This window comes from Pelodiscus sinensis, chromosome 1 (genome assembly GCF_049634645.1).
Source record: "Pelodiscus sinensis isolate JC-2024 chromosome 1, ASM4963464v1, whole genome shotgun sequence".
NCBI classification, from domain to species: Eukaryota; Metazoa; Chordata; order Testudines; family Trionychidae; genus Pelodiscus; species Pelodiscus sinensis.
In genome coordinates, this window is record NC_134711.1 from 226,994,751 (window position 1) to 227,009,505 (window position 14,755).

General features: G+C 51.4%; 1 protein-coding gene across 1 annotated transcript in view; it reads right to left on the minus strand.

Moving 5' to 3' along the window:
* The window catches only part of GABRG3 (gamma-aminobutyric acid type A receptor subunit gamma3), a 549,662-nt gene that overhangs the window by 514,351 nt on the left and 20,556 nt on the right, over positions 1 to 14,755 (minus strand). The window lies entirely within an intron of this gene.

Genomic DNA, 14,755 nt, shown 5'->3' on the forward strand with positions numbered 1-14,755 from the left:
AAGTTTCTACTTACCTCAAACTACTGGTGACTGAAAGCATCAGGGCTGGTTTTAAATAACATAGGGCTACTTTAAGTGGGTTGTTCTCATCCTACTTTCACTTACTCCTTCTATCTCCTCAGCACACAACTTAAACCAATTCAGATATCAGTTGTGATAATTACTGTCTCTGAGGGATCCTATCTTATGCCATACTTCTGAATTTATCCTAGTAGACACAGAATCATAGAAGTGTAGAACTAGAAGCAGCCTTGAGAAATCATCTACTCCAGCCCCTGCACTCATGGAAGGACTAAATATTATCTAGAATGTAGGTAACAGGTAGAACTATCTTGTATGTAGAATGTGAACAATTAAAGAGATTGTAAAATTGTTTGGCTTTTTTAAAATGGGTGCTTATTTCAGTGGTTATGAGAAACAATTCCTGTTCAGCCAACCACCATTACAATAAACATGTAAAAATACAAATTTACAGGAAAATACAAAAGAAATACAAAAAGAGTATGAGCAGAAATAGAAACCCAAAGATTATAATCCCAGCCTTCATTCATAAAGTGGTTCTATATTGTCAAAGTGTAGTATTTGGCAATTTGGATTATTTAAGGTAACAAATTTCATTTTTGACTGAAGAATTGACTTATGGTGGTACAATTCAAATCCTGCTTACAGCAATCAAAAAGAAATCTGAACCCAGTTGAACAATGCAATTCTAATTATACCCATCTGATAACAAAATAGGAGCCTAACTGCTGCTAGCAAGGAGACTGGCTTCAAAATTCAGTAACTGGTAGAACTGTAGAAATCTACAATGACATAATTTAGGTAAAGATTGGAGGTAGTAGGGAAGCCCAAGCTGCTTTATTTAGTTACTAGCAGATGTCCCCAGCATTGCTCGTATCTGCAACTGAGTTTCCTTTTTGAAAAAATAAATGAAAAATAAATGTATTTCATTGATTGTATTTTTCAGAAATGAAGGCTGGAGTGAGGTGGTGAGAAGGGGTAGGTGGCTTAAAGCAAAGGGCTGGGATGTGGGGGGGAGCTCAGAGAATGGAGAAGGGATGCTGAAGTCAAGGCAGGTGGGAGGTGCAGGACTCAGGGCAGGGGGCTGGGAGGGTTACTGGGGTCACCCATGGTAGCGGAAGTGGTGCTACTCTGGCAGCAACTCTTTCCAAGGGGCTGGGGCAGTGCTCCCCTGCCAGTGGGTCCCCCCATCAGTTGCCTTCCCCCATGGTCTGTAGGCTGCTGGGGGGGGGGAGGAAGAAGGCTCCGGGGGCTTCCTCCCTCCAGCTCTCCCCCTGCATCACCCCTCCCCCCCGACAACCAGAGAGGGGCCTGGCTCGGAGGACTGTTCCACCCACTCCGTGGGTGGGGTAGGCTCCAGGTTTGGGGTAGGGAGACTGCTTACCAGTGAGCTTGCAGGCAAGATGACAGCCCCAGCCCTGCTGACCACTCTCCTGTGCTGCAGCTGCCCCCAGTGGCCACTCTCAATATCGTATCCTTCCCATCTCTTGCCCCTCCTTTTTGCATTCCTCCTCTCTCTGCTCCCCCCCCTCCACATTATGGGAAACAGTCCCATTCCTGGCACTTCCTGTTTTCCAGGCACAACCAAACCCTGACCTTGTTTTAACATAGGGTAAGAGGAAGCTGCCTCCTAAATTTGGTGGTTCTAGCTCTTACCGTTTAGTGGGAGTTCTTGAAGAAATGGGCAAACAGATGCACAGAGACACACAGTCTAAAATATATAGATTGCCTGTTGGCAACAAGACCCTGACACTGCAAAGGCAAATGCACATATTTAACACTATGTACTGATTAGTTCCACTGAAGCTAGTGGAACTAGCCAAAGTGCACCAATCGGAGGGTATGTCTACACTACAAAGTTAATTCGAACTAACAGCTGTTAGTTCGGATTAACTTTGATAGGCGCTACACACGCGATCCGCTAGTTCGAACTTAATTCGAACTAGCGGAGCGCTTAATTCGAACTAGGTAAACCTCATTCTATGAGGACTAACGCGTAGTTCGAATTAACTAGTTCGAATTAAGGGCTGTGTAGCCACTTAATTCGAACTAATGGGAGGCTAGCCCTCCCCAGCTTTCCCTGGTGGCCACTCTGGGCACAACCAGGAAAACTCCTCTCCTCTCCCCCAGCCCCAGGCCCTTAAAGGGGTAGACTGTGGCCAGACGGCACTTGACACAGCCAGCCCTGCCAGGAGTCTGTGCCCCGAACCAGTGGCCCCAGGATGAGCCAGGGCGCCAGTGCCAGCGAGCCGTCCCCTGCCCAGTCCCCCAGCACCCAGGGGCCATCCAGGGGCCGTAGATGGCGTGCACCCTCCTGGACTAGTGTGGAGGTCATGGACCTCATTGAGGTTTGGGGGCAGGCCCCCAACGTCCATGATCTCCGCACTAGGAGGAGGAACGCGGCTGTCTATGGCCGCATAGCAGCCGCCATGGCCCGAAAGGGACATAGGTGCACCCAGGAGCAGGTGCGCCTGAAAGTAAAGCAGCTGCGGCAGGCGTACACCAGGGCCACCAGGGGCGGTGCCGCAGCAGGGGCTGCCACCTGCCCCTACTTCCCTGCCCTCGTCCGACTCTTAGGGGGCGGGGTGGTCCGTGCCAGCCCGGGGGACAGCGAGCCGGGACCAGAGGGCCCTGACCCGGGCACACCGGAGGGGCCACCACAAGCAGTTCCAGCACCAGAGTCGGCAGGCTCGACCAGGGAGACCGTACCGGGTAAGTAGTTAGAATTAAGTAGTTCTGGGGGGGGAGGCGGGAGGGAGACCAGAGACCACGTGCGTGGGCCATGCCTTCCACGGATCACGCAGACACCTGTGCACGTGCGAGCACGTGCCATGCCACCCTTGGGCAGGTGGCTCCAGCTGCATGACACCCAGGGGCCATGGCCCAATAGGAACATGCATGTGTGAAGAGACCTGACATGCTCCCGACCCCGGGGCAGGACCCAGCAGGATGCTTTCCCTTCACATGTCCCCTCTACACAGAGGCAGGGGACATTTCCCTCCCCCCCCCCCCGCCACCCCGGCCACACTATACACGGCACGTGGGCATGGGTGCAGTCTTAGGGCAGCTCCCAGTCCCGGGGAGAGCCAGACATCCTGACCATGGCCTTTGTACAAGCACAGCGGCTCTGACGGTGCAGGGCATGGTCGCCCTCACGTCGTGGGGGTGGGAGGGAAGGGGCTGGGTCCCCAGGGAGAACTGACCACTTCTCTTCTTTCTCTACAGCTGCACCAGCTGCTCGTGCAGGGCGCACCACCCCGCCCGGGACATGCTCCCACACCCGTGGCCTGCTCTGGACCACCACCACGGAGCAGGAGTACTGGGACCAGCACCTGGGGTCCTTGCGAGCCGTGCACTGCACAGTGCAGGCCTGGATGCGGGCAGACCTCCAGCTCCGCCATGAGCAGCTGGCTGAGGTCCGAGGGCTGAACTCAAACCTGCAGGCCCTGCAGCAGAGCATGGTGCCCCATGCTGGTCCTGCGCCTGCTGCCCCCCCAACTACTGTCCCTCTTCCCACTCCTGCCACCTCTCCCACCTCTTCCTCCTCAACCCCCACACCCTCTTCCTTAATGTCCACACCCCCCCACCTCAACCTCTGCACACTCCACCCCATCCCCCCGGGGACGCCGAGGCCCCCTCCCTCACCGTGTTGGGAGGCGGTTGGCCCGGCGAGACCCCCACCCCAATCTCTGAGTTTCCCCTCCCCCTCCTTTCCCTTGCCTCCCCCTTCCAGCTCCCTGCTCCCAGTTTTCCTCCTCCCCTCTCCCACACTCCCTCCTGCCCTTTCCCGCCTCCTCTCCCCGTCTTCCCACAGTTTTATTCCCCACCCCAGTTTTGTGAAATAGAGTTTCTATTTTTGAACACGTGTCCTTTATTTTTTACATCAGGAAGGGGAGCTAGGGAGGGGTAAGCGGATAGAGGTGAGGGAGGAATGGGGTACGAGCCCCCGATGGGGAGGACTGGGCTGGCTCTGTGGGCTCCTCGGGGTGGAAGCTCTCCTGAAGCCCCCCAAATTGCCGCCCCCCCTCCAGATGGCAGCCTGCGGCAAGTGCAGCCGGGCTGATGGCCGAGTGCTGTGATGTGCCGAGTGTGGGCACTCAGGGCACTCCAAGCCAGGACTGCTTTGCAAGCGGGGAACCCCTGAGAACTGTCTGTCCGGGGTGGGGGTTGGGTCCCTTTAAGCACAGCCCTCGGCTGCCTGAGACAGCAGCTCCACGCTCTAAGTCCTAATCTGATGCCCTGCCGGCACTGCTTCCGGCCATCCTTAACCTCGGTTCAGGGTCCACTCAGTGTGGACATGCTAGTTCGAATTAGCAAAACACTAATTCAAACTAGTTTTTAAGTCTAGATGAACTAATTCGAATTAGCTTAGTTTGAATTAACTAATTCGAATTAAGTTAGTTCGAATTAGTGCTGTAGTGTAGACATACCCTAAGTCTGTAAGGTTAGGGTTAGGGTTAGGGTTAGGGTAAGGGTTAGGGTTAACATTAGTTAATTCGAACTAAGCTAATTCGAACTAACGCATCCAGACTAAAAAACTAGTTCGAATTACCGTTTTGCTAATTTGAACTAGAATGTCCACATTGAGTGGACCCTGAACCGGGTTTAAGGATGGCCGGAAGCAGTGCCGGCAGGGCATCAGAGTAGGACTTAGAGAGTGGAGCTGCTGTCTCAGGCTAGCCGAGGGCTGTGCTTAAAGGGACCTGACCCCCACCCCGGACAGACAGTTTTCAGGGGTGCCCCGCTTGCAAAGCAGTCCTGGCTTGGATTACCCGGAGTACCCACACTGGGCACATCACAGCACTCGGCCATCAGCCCGGCTGCACTTGCCGCAGGCTGTCATCTGGAGGGGGGGGCAATTTGGGGGGCTTCAGGAGAGCTTCCACCCCGAGGAGCCCACAGAGCCAGCCCAGTCCTCCCCATCGGGGTCTCATACCCCATTCCTCCTTCACCTCCTTCCACTTACCCTTCCCTAGCCCCCCTTCCTGATGTACAAAATAAAGAAAACGTGTGGTCAAAAATAGAATCTCTCTTTATTGAACAAAACTTGGGGAGACTGGGAAAAGGAGGTGGGAGAGGGGAAGAGAGAGGGTGGGAGAGGGGAGGGCAACTACAATGATCAGGGGTTTGGAACAGGTCCCATGTGAAGAGAGGCTAAAGAGACTGGGACTTTTCAGTTTAGAAAAGAGGAGACTGAGGGGGGATAGGATAGAGGTCTATAAAAGCATGAGTGGGGTGGAGAGAGTGCATCAAGAAAAGTTCTTCATTAGTTCCCATAACAGAAGGACTAGAGGACACCAAAGGAAAGGAATGGGTAGCAGGCTTCAAACTAGTAACAGAAAGTTGTTCTTCACAAAGCAAAGAGTCAACCTGTGGAACTCCTTGCTGCAGGAGGCTGTGAAGGCTAGAACTAGAACAGAGTTTAAAAAGAAGTGAGATAAAGTGATGGAGGTTGGGTCCATGGAGTGGTATTAGCCAGGGGATAGGAGTGGTGTCCCTGCCCAAAGTTTGTGGAAGGCTGGAGAGGGATGGCACGAGACAAATGGCTTGGTCACTGTCTTCGGTCCATCCCCTCCAGGGTCCCTAGGGTTGGCCGCTGTCGGCAGACAGGCTACTGAGCTAGATGGACCTTTGGTCTGACCCAGTACGGCCATTGTAAGCTCAGGCCTCAGGGTCGGGGGTCTCAGTGGACCACCTTGATTTTCATGCACACCTGCTCCTGGGTGTCCAGGCTGGCAGCTCTCCTGTCCTAGACGGCCACTTTCCTGTGCCTTGTGCAGAGGTCGTGGACAAGGTCCACAACGTCCGCACTAGACCAGGCGGGTGCCCGCCTCTTGTGGTCCCGGGCAAGCTCCCAGGATCTGCCAGCCTGGTCCCGGGAAGAGGGGGAGGGCTGGGAGGCATCAGGTGGCTGGCTCGAGCCGTGCCAGGTGCAGGGTCTGCTGGCTGGGTGCTGGCAGGCTTGCACCTGGCACGGGCACCATAGCCAGCCCGTGCCCCTTTAACGGGTCCGGGGCCAGGAGGGGGGCAATAGAGTTTCCCTGGTGTTGGCCAGAGTGGCCACCAGGGAAACCTGGGAAGCCTTAGCCTCCCACAAGTTCGAATTAAGGGGCTACACACCCCTTAATTTGAACTAGTAAGTTCGAACTAGGCTTAGTCCTCATAAAATGAGGTTTACCTAGTTCGAACTAAGCACTCCGCTAGTTCGAATTAAGTTCGAACTAGCGGAGCGCTAGTGTAGCGCCTATCAAAGTTAATTCGAACTAATGTCCATTAGTTCGAATTAACTTTGTAGTGTAGATATACCCTCAGTCTGTTGCATTGGGGGCTAAATGTTCATGCATTGTTTAAATCTATTTTCTAGTTAAATTGTATTTTATATCGGTATGGTATAGGTTTAATAAATTGAATTAAATAATCTGCTGGCATAAATGGCCTATTTAAAACAGTGGAGAATTTGGCCTTCTAAGTGTTAAATGCTTCAGATGTCTTATAAACAGAACTGAGAAGATTGCTGATGTCATGTGAGTGAACGGTGAGCCCCAACCTCAAATTTCCCCACTAATTCCAAATAAAATATATCTGCCAAACTATTACATCTCCTAGTATAAGAGAAGATAGACAGCTTCCCTGACCAGATTGTTTTGCTTAATGGTGTTAGAAGATATAAGTGCCACATCTTGTTTCTACACATTTTAACAGAACTGTAATTAGCTCTGCTGTTAAAAACTGCAGCTCGTGTAGAACATGGATGCCTCATGGTTAGAAATGATCAAAGAAAAACCCCACAGGTACATAGGTTTAGAGCTGTTATAGTAGCAGTTTACCCCTGGGACTATTGAACTGAAAAAGGTATCATGTTGGGACCAGCTGGGTCTCAAATGTTTTTACATGCAGTGCCTATCAAAACTCTTCTCACATTTTCAAAATCAACTGAGTTTGATGGAAAGAAGGAGATACGGGTTGAAACTCTCTTAACCAGAATTCTCTGGTCTGGCAACATCCATAGTCCAGCATGGATCTTGCAGGACCAGAGAGTCCTGCGGGAAGGCCAGCAGGAAGGATACCTGCAGGGCCAGCAGGGCAGTGGGCTGACCTCAAGGAGCTGACGGTGGGTCCACCCAGTGTGTGACAGCAGGGCTGCCCAGCAGGGTTGGAAGACTTGACATGTGCTGCCCAGCAGGACTGAGAACCCTGGCGCATGGCTGCCCAGAGGCCCCAGCACATGGTGTGCACAGCTGCCTGGAGACGCGGTGCTGGGCTGCCTGGTGGAGCCATGGCAGCAATGGCTGCCCAGTGGGTCGGCAGGGCAGTGGGGCGAGCAGGAGGTGGGGAGCCGACTGGAAGGCTGGCAGACAGGCCAGGGGGGCCAGTGGCAGGGGTTCAAAAATGACCTCCCCTGGTTCAATAAAAGCCCTCATCTGGGACCAGTCAGGTTTCGAGGGTGCCAGACCAGGAAGCTCCAACTTGCAATTACATTAGTAATTTCAGCAACCCATTCCATTCTGGCCACATAATCAAGTGTTCACAAACACACATAGTAATACATTGATTTAGCCTTGTCCGGAGCTGTTGAGCTGCTGATGGAGCCTTCTTTCTTGTACTGACATGTAATCAGACCTCACAGACGTTGAGGAAGCATCCAAAATTTTCATACCACACTAAAAACTGACAGTAAGATTACAGATGGATACCCCACTCCTCAGAACGGTTTTGTCAGAGGGATCAGCCAGAAATAGTTCTAAAGAGCTGTCAAAAACCTTGGGAAAATCCTGACAGAACCTTGTGTGTATCATAAGCAGAAGTCTGATTAAAGGTTGTCAAGAGATATATCAAACTTCTCCCAATGAAGGTTTTTGACATATTGTTTATTACATGGCAGTTATTTTTGCTAAAAGACAACACAAATGCGTCCAAATTATAGAACTGTAATGCTGATGGAATACTGACATACTGTAATATTTATGGTTATTTAATTGCTTGCCATATGGATTTTTAATTTTCAAATATCTTGGTGTTAAAGGAAATTTATAAAACTCGTCAAAATATCTGCAAAATTAACATTATGTCAAGAAAGTACCAAAATGTATACATCATGCAATTCTCACTCTATTCAAAGGGAGAAATTCTGCTTTCATTCATGCCAGTAAATCAGCCATATATCCACTGGTTTTAGTGAAGTTGTAATTTAAATATATATTAGTATTTAGATTTATACAAACAGAATTTGATATATCTATACTGTATGGACCTGACTACCCAGTGAAATCAATGGAAAGACTTTGCTGGACTCTGGATCAGTCCCTGGGTATGTCTACATTACAGTATAAGACTGGAGTTTAAATGCAGAATCAAACCTGACTCTCCCCTTCTTGAGTTAAGTTCTAGGGTTCCAGGACCCCATAGAGATGGAGAGTCCAAGCCTGCATCAAGCCAGGACCCAGGAATCAAGCCATAGTCTGTTTCAGTGTAGATACAGCCCCATTGAACTTGTGCTCTGGACGTTTGCCTAGAAGTATCCCTCAATCCCATGGCCAACGTTTTGTTCTCTGACCAGTAACGTTTGGTGGATAGTCAAGTTTTCCCACATTGCACCATGAACAAAGAGCTAAAGCAGTCATATTTTGACTGGGATATGGGTGGTTAGACTTGGTCCCACCTGCTACAGGTTAGATGCTGGTGCCCCACTGTGACAGGGCGTTTGCCCTGCACTGGCCCTTTAAGGGCAAACCCCATCCTGAAGCAGGGCTGGGGAGCTTAGCCCCAGCTGGGACTGCATTAGGAGATGAGGGCCCAGCTGGGGGCTATATAAGAACCTGGGCGGTGGCTCCCAGGAGGAAAGTCAGTGAGGGCCTGGCTGCTGGGGAAGCAGGAGGCTCCCTGGAGCTTAGGCTAGGCTAGGCTAGGCTAGGCTAGGCTAGGCTAGGCTAGGGGAGGGGAGCTCTAGCCAAACAAACCCCCAGACTGCAGGGCCTGAATAACGGCCCGGTGGAGAAACAACAACCCCCGGAAGGGGGCTCAGAGACGGACTTGGGCACTGCCAGAGGGCAGTGTGGTGAAGAGGACGACGCGGCCTGGAGGAAAGAGGGGAAGCCCCACCAGAGGGAAGATACGCTGCCAGCAGAAGGAGCTGATTCCGGAGGCAGACGGAAGACCCCCGCTACGGTGGTGAGTGAACCCCCTCACAGATGGTAGAGAATGCGGGTGTAGCTCTGAACCCCTAGGCTAAAAGGGGTACACAAAAAAAGGGGGGGAACAACCTGTCCAAAATGGTGGTGAACCCCAAGAAGGGCGGAAGGTGTCTCCCCGGGGTGAAGGGGAGGACAGCCAGGACAATGGACCCTGCCCAGATATTTGATTGGCTCACTGAGCAACAAAAACAACAGCAGCAACATCAAGTGCAGTTGTTGCAGCAGCTGGCTGCTCAAGGCCAGGAACAACAAAGACAGCTGGCTAGGGAAATAACGCAACAACAAGAAAGATGGGTGCAACATGGAATAGGACGAGGCGCCAGCGTTGGGCCGGTGGGAGAGGGAAGCGAGGGACTGGTAGGCCCCCTGCAGTTACCCATATGGCTAATGAAGATGGGGCCTCTGGATGACCCAGAAGGATACCTGGTCACTTTTGAGCGGGTAGCGCAAGCTGCCCCTTGGCCTGAGGAATATTGGGCCACCCTCCTGGCACCCTATCTCACAGGGCCGGCTCAGCTTGCCTATAGGAGCTTGGCAGCCCAGGACGCCCTAAAATACTATAAAGTTAAAGAGGCAATATTGGACCAGATAGGCGTGACCCCGGAGACCTATAAGCAGAGGTTCCGAAGCAAGCGATATCCGCACGGGGCGCGACCGAGATTGGTGGCCCAGAAGCTAAGGGAACTGGCCTGGCGATGGCTAGAACCCAACAAGCGGGACAGTCCCCAGTTGGCGGACGTTGTAGTACTGGAACAGTTCCTCCAAATCCTCCCCCCGGGGGCCCAGCAATGGGTACGTCGTCATTGCCCCCAAACGCTGGCCAATGCCGTCACAGTCATGGAAAATTATATGGCGGCTGAAACCCCGGGAGGAATGGGAAGGGGGGATAGAGAGACTCGGGGGGAGTGACCCTTAAAAGGCCGCGGGAAGCCAGAAAGGGGAGGCCGGAGAACTGAGGCTCGCTGGGGCCTGGGCCATGGATGGGTGAGGAGACAGGCCGAGAGGGAAGGCCCCCCCCCCGGGAACCCCAGGATAGGAGGGACCCAGGAGGAAACGCCCGGGGAAGGACAGGCCGAAGGGGGGTCCTCCCGTAACCGCTGCTATGAGTGTGGACAAGAGGGGCACTTTAAGCGGGAATGCCCCTTTATGGACTGCTCCTTTGGGCAAGGGGTATCCCTGGGGGTGTCCTCTCGCCCTAATCGAGGAGCTACAGTAACCGCCCAAGTGTTGGTGGAGGGGGTCCCGGTTCAAGCATTGGTGGACTTGGGTTGCAGGCAGAGGATGGTCCGTGAGGATTTGGTCCCGAGTCCCGAGCCCGCTGGGACCACAGTGTGGGTGAGGTGTATTCATGGAGACATACGGCCCTATGCCACCCCTTGGGCGCGGCTACAATGTGAGGGTGAAGAGGGCATTTGCCAAGTAGCCTTGGCACCTCAGCTCACCTACCCAGTGGTACTGGGACGGGATTGGCCAGGTTTCTGGCAGATGTTACAGGCACGGAACCAACCCGACCCGGCACCCCAGAGGGAAGGGCTGGAGGCCAGTGAAATCGAGCCTGACTGGGTCACCGAGCAAAGAAATGACCCAATGCTGGCCCACGCCTGGGAGCAGGCCTGAGGAGAAGAGGAAGACGGCCCACTGAGCCCACAAGGGGCATACTTCAAGGTACGGGGGGACTGCCTGTATCGCGTGGCCCGAGAAACTGAGGGGTTGGGGACGCTCTGGCAGTTGCTGGTACCACGCCGCTACCAGCATAAGGTACTGGAGCTGGCCCATGCGAACCCCTGGTCCGGGCATCTGGGCAGGGAGAAGACCCTACAATGAATTATACAACGCTTCTCCTGGCCAGGAATATACCGAGCCGTTCGGGACTTCTGTGATTCGTGCCCCACCTGCCAGCACACGTGCTTACAACTATGCCCCAAGGCTCTGCTAGTACCCCTCCCCGTAGTAAGCGTCCCCTTCGCCAGAGTGGGCCTGGACCTGGTAGGACCAGTGGAGAAGTCCTCGACGGGGTTCCAATATATAATGGTCCTGGTAGACTACGCCACCCGCTACCCTGAGGCAGTACCACTGAGGAACACCACTGCTCCCACGATAGCCGGGGAGCTAATCATCCCCTATATTGCTGATGCATCCCCTATGGCTATGTCAAAAGGCTTATTAGATGACACATTTGAATGTCTATTTAATAGCCTGTTGTATGTAAGCATCTTTACACTTCGTCACAGGACAACCAAGGGATGTAAGACTCTGATCACATTTTTCTAATTTAGTATTAATGAATGTTGCTACTTAAAGACCTCAAGTCTCTTTTGTAGCTGCCATTCATCCTTGGTGCCCATTTAATTAATTTTATGAACATGAGACCACAGTTGAATATTTTCTGCAGAAAACTGCAGAAAGACCATGACAATCTCCATATTTGAAGCCTATGGAGACAAATCTATATTGCTGCACAGGGCTCATATTTAATATTTAGAAATCTCCCTCACTGGAAGATTATTAGGCATGAATAGAGGTTCAAAACTTTAAAATACCAATGAAAAATAAAATGTTTAATGTTATTAAACTTAAGGCTTTTTTTCTATTAGAGAAATAGTGCAAATCTTAAATTGGCTTGGTCTTTTACCGGGACATTGATGCCAATATTATGGATCCATAATTAAATCATTTTTGTTTAAAATAAAGTGCTATGTTTTTATTCTTAAAGAATGCCTATAATTGTGTAACCAATGTATAAACATTGTATGGTCCCAGTTCCAAAAACTAGTCTGTATTCCAGGGTTGTAGAAACTTCCACAGGAGTTCTGCATGCAAAATGCTAGTAGGATTAGATCCACAGAAATTAGATATTCTTGGAAATTATGTAATGTTCCAAAAGATCTGATAATTCAAAGAGTAATTGATTACCACACACATTGCCACTTTTACACTGTGGCAAGGCTGTACTTTAAATAAGCCTATGACTGAGTAATGATTAGAGCTGGAAGACTAAGTTTTGGTTCACTGGCAGTTAGAACTTTTTAAAAAAATCAACTGGAATTCTTTTTTGAAAAAATATTTTGGCAACTCACCCACACCAACATGCACTGACATTGTGTAGTGGAAGCCCCCTCCAGGTCAATCCTCAAGTACTGCTTGCTAGAGAAACACTGGAGCTGTTTTTATCATAGTAAAATCCACAGCAATGATGCAGAAAGGCATGTATTGAGTTCCCAGGCTCAAGCAGTCACAGAAATAGAAACTTGGGGTTTGTCTACATTGTTATGAATTCTAATTCACACCAATGTGTTGACATTAACACACTCTTTGGAATTTTTAGTTTGCACCAGCAAGGCCAATGGTACATATCAGATTGGTACAAATGGTAATTCACATTCTTCTAATGTACATTTCTGCACCATGTAGACAAGACTTTAGGTGGTGCGGGAATGTTGACCCTGAAAATGTACGCACCCATCCGTGGATTATAGGTTTGTGGTCCATGGGCCAGAGCAAGTGAGGGCCCTTCTCCACCCAGCATTCCTCCTAGGGAATAAGCATTAGGATGCAGGGGCTCCCATTTTTCTGGGGGACCCCCAAGTGTCCAGGGCCTCTATGTCCAAGCCCCATTGACCCAGTGGCTATTCCTCTGCTATGGGTACCAGTTAAGTATAAGTGTCTGTCAGGAGTCTGATGTATTACAGTGGGGAAAAAACCTGTTATGTAAGTGCCTAAACAAGAGATTTAGGCACTTAATCAGGGTTTAGACACCCAAATAGCTCTGTTGTTCAGGATCTTAGATATTGCATTTTTATGTTGTCATTATTATCTCAGCCTAGTAAACATAGTTTGATTAATGCGGATTACTATATTGAAAGCTGCAATATTCTTACAGTGAGTACCATATGTGTGCAGCTTTGTAACACTGCCAAAGCATGCATGACCTGGCACATTAATTGGTTACTTTGACCATTACTTGTTTCCACACACCCCCATAGTAGGGTGCAAAATGGGATGTGCAATGTAAATCAAGTGGAATGATGGTAACAGATTACATAGGAATAAAGAGCTGGGTAGGTCAAGTTCCTTCTAGACTTCTTAAACTTTGAGGGTTTTAAAGTTAAAGACTTTTTTTCGTACAGAAAGTGTAATTATTTTTCAGGCTCAGGAATCCATTGACATCTATGTTTAGCCTTAGCAGTATTTTTAATGAATTATTTGTGGGTGGGAGTGACATTTACTAGTCTTTTAATCCGTCTTAGAAGTTCCCATGTGATGGGGAATACATACCCCTTAGGGAAGGTGCTCTCCTCTAAGCTCGTATAAGGTCCAAAAAGACTTTTAGCAAGTCCACAGGAGGTCAGGTGGTTTGGGTGCAGTTATACCAGGGTAGAATGTGGGGCCAGTATACAGTGGGAACAAAAGTAGAGAAAGGATGTCAAACAATAGAAACATATTCAACTACAGGCAGTCCCCGGGTTACGTACAAGATAGGGACTGTAGGTTTGTTCTTAAGTTGAATCTGTATGTAAGTCGGAACTGGCATCAGCCACTGCTGAAACTGATCAGTTTCAACAGCTGCTGAATCTGGACACCAGTTCCACTTACATACAGATTCAAGGTAAGAACACCAGGCATCCCCAAGTCAGCTGCTGCTGAAACTGATCAGCTGATTCCAGGAAGCCCAGGGCAGAGCAACTCTGCCTTGGGCTTCCTGTACTCAGCCGCTGGTCAGTTTCAGCAGCAGCTGACTTTGGGACGCCTGGGGCAGAGCAGCTCGGGTGCTGCTGGCTTGGTCCAGTAGCGCGGCCGCTCCTCGGAGCTACTGGACCAACCCAGCAGCACCCCAGCTGCTCTGCCCCAGGCATCCTGATTCAGCCACTGCTGAAACTGATCAGCAGCTGAATCAGGACTCCTGGGGCAGAGCAGCTGGGGTGCTGCCGGGTTGGTCCAGTAGCGCCAAGGAGCGGTGCTGCGGGACCAACCGGCAGTGCCCCACCTGCTCTACCACAGGCCCCCGGCTTTGCTCCACGTCTCCCTGGTCTGCTGGGGGGGGGCACTAGCTGCACACCCCCCCCCCCCCAGCAGACCAGGGAGACATGGAGCAAGGCTGCGGAGGACCCGGGCCGAACTGTGGCGCTTCCAGATCAGCGCCGCGGTCGGCCCGGGTCCTCCGCGGCTTTCTTCAGCGTCTCCCTGGTCTGCAGACCAGGGAGACGCTGAGCAAAGCCACGGAGGACCCAGGCGGACCCGCAGCTTCCAGATCAGCTGAAAGCGCTGCGGGTCTGGCCCAGGTCCTCCGCCGCTCTGCTCAGCGTCTCCCTGGTCGGCAGACCAGGGAGACGCTGAACAAAGCGGCGGAGCACCTGGGGCCGGACCCGCGCCGCTTCCAGCTGATCTGGAAGCAGCCGCGGGTCCAGCCCCGGGTGCTCCGCCGCTTTGTTCAGCGTCTCCCTAGTCTGCAGACCAGGGAGACGCTGAACAGAGCGGCGGAGCACCCGGCTGGACCCGCGCCACTTCCAGCTGATCTGGAAGCGGCCATGGGTCCGCCCCCGGTG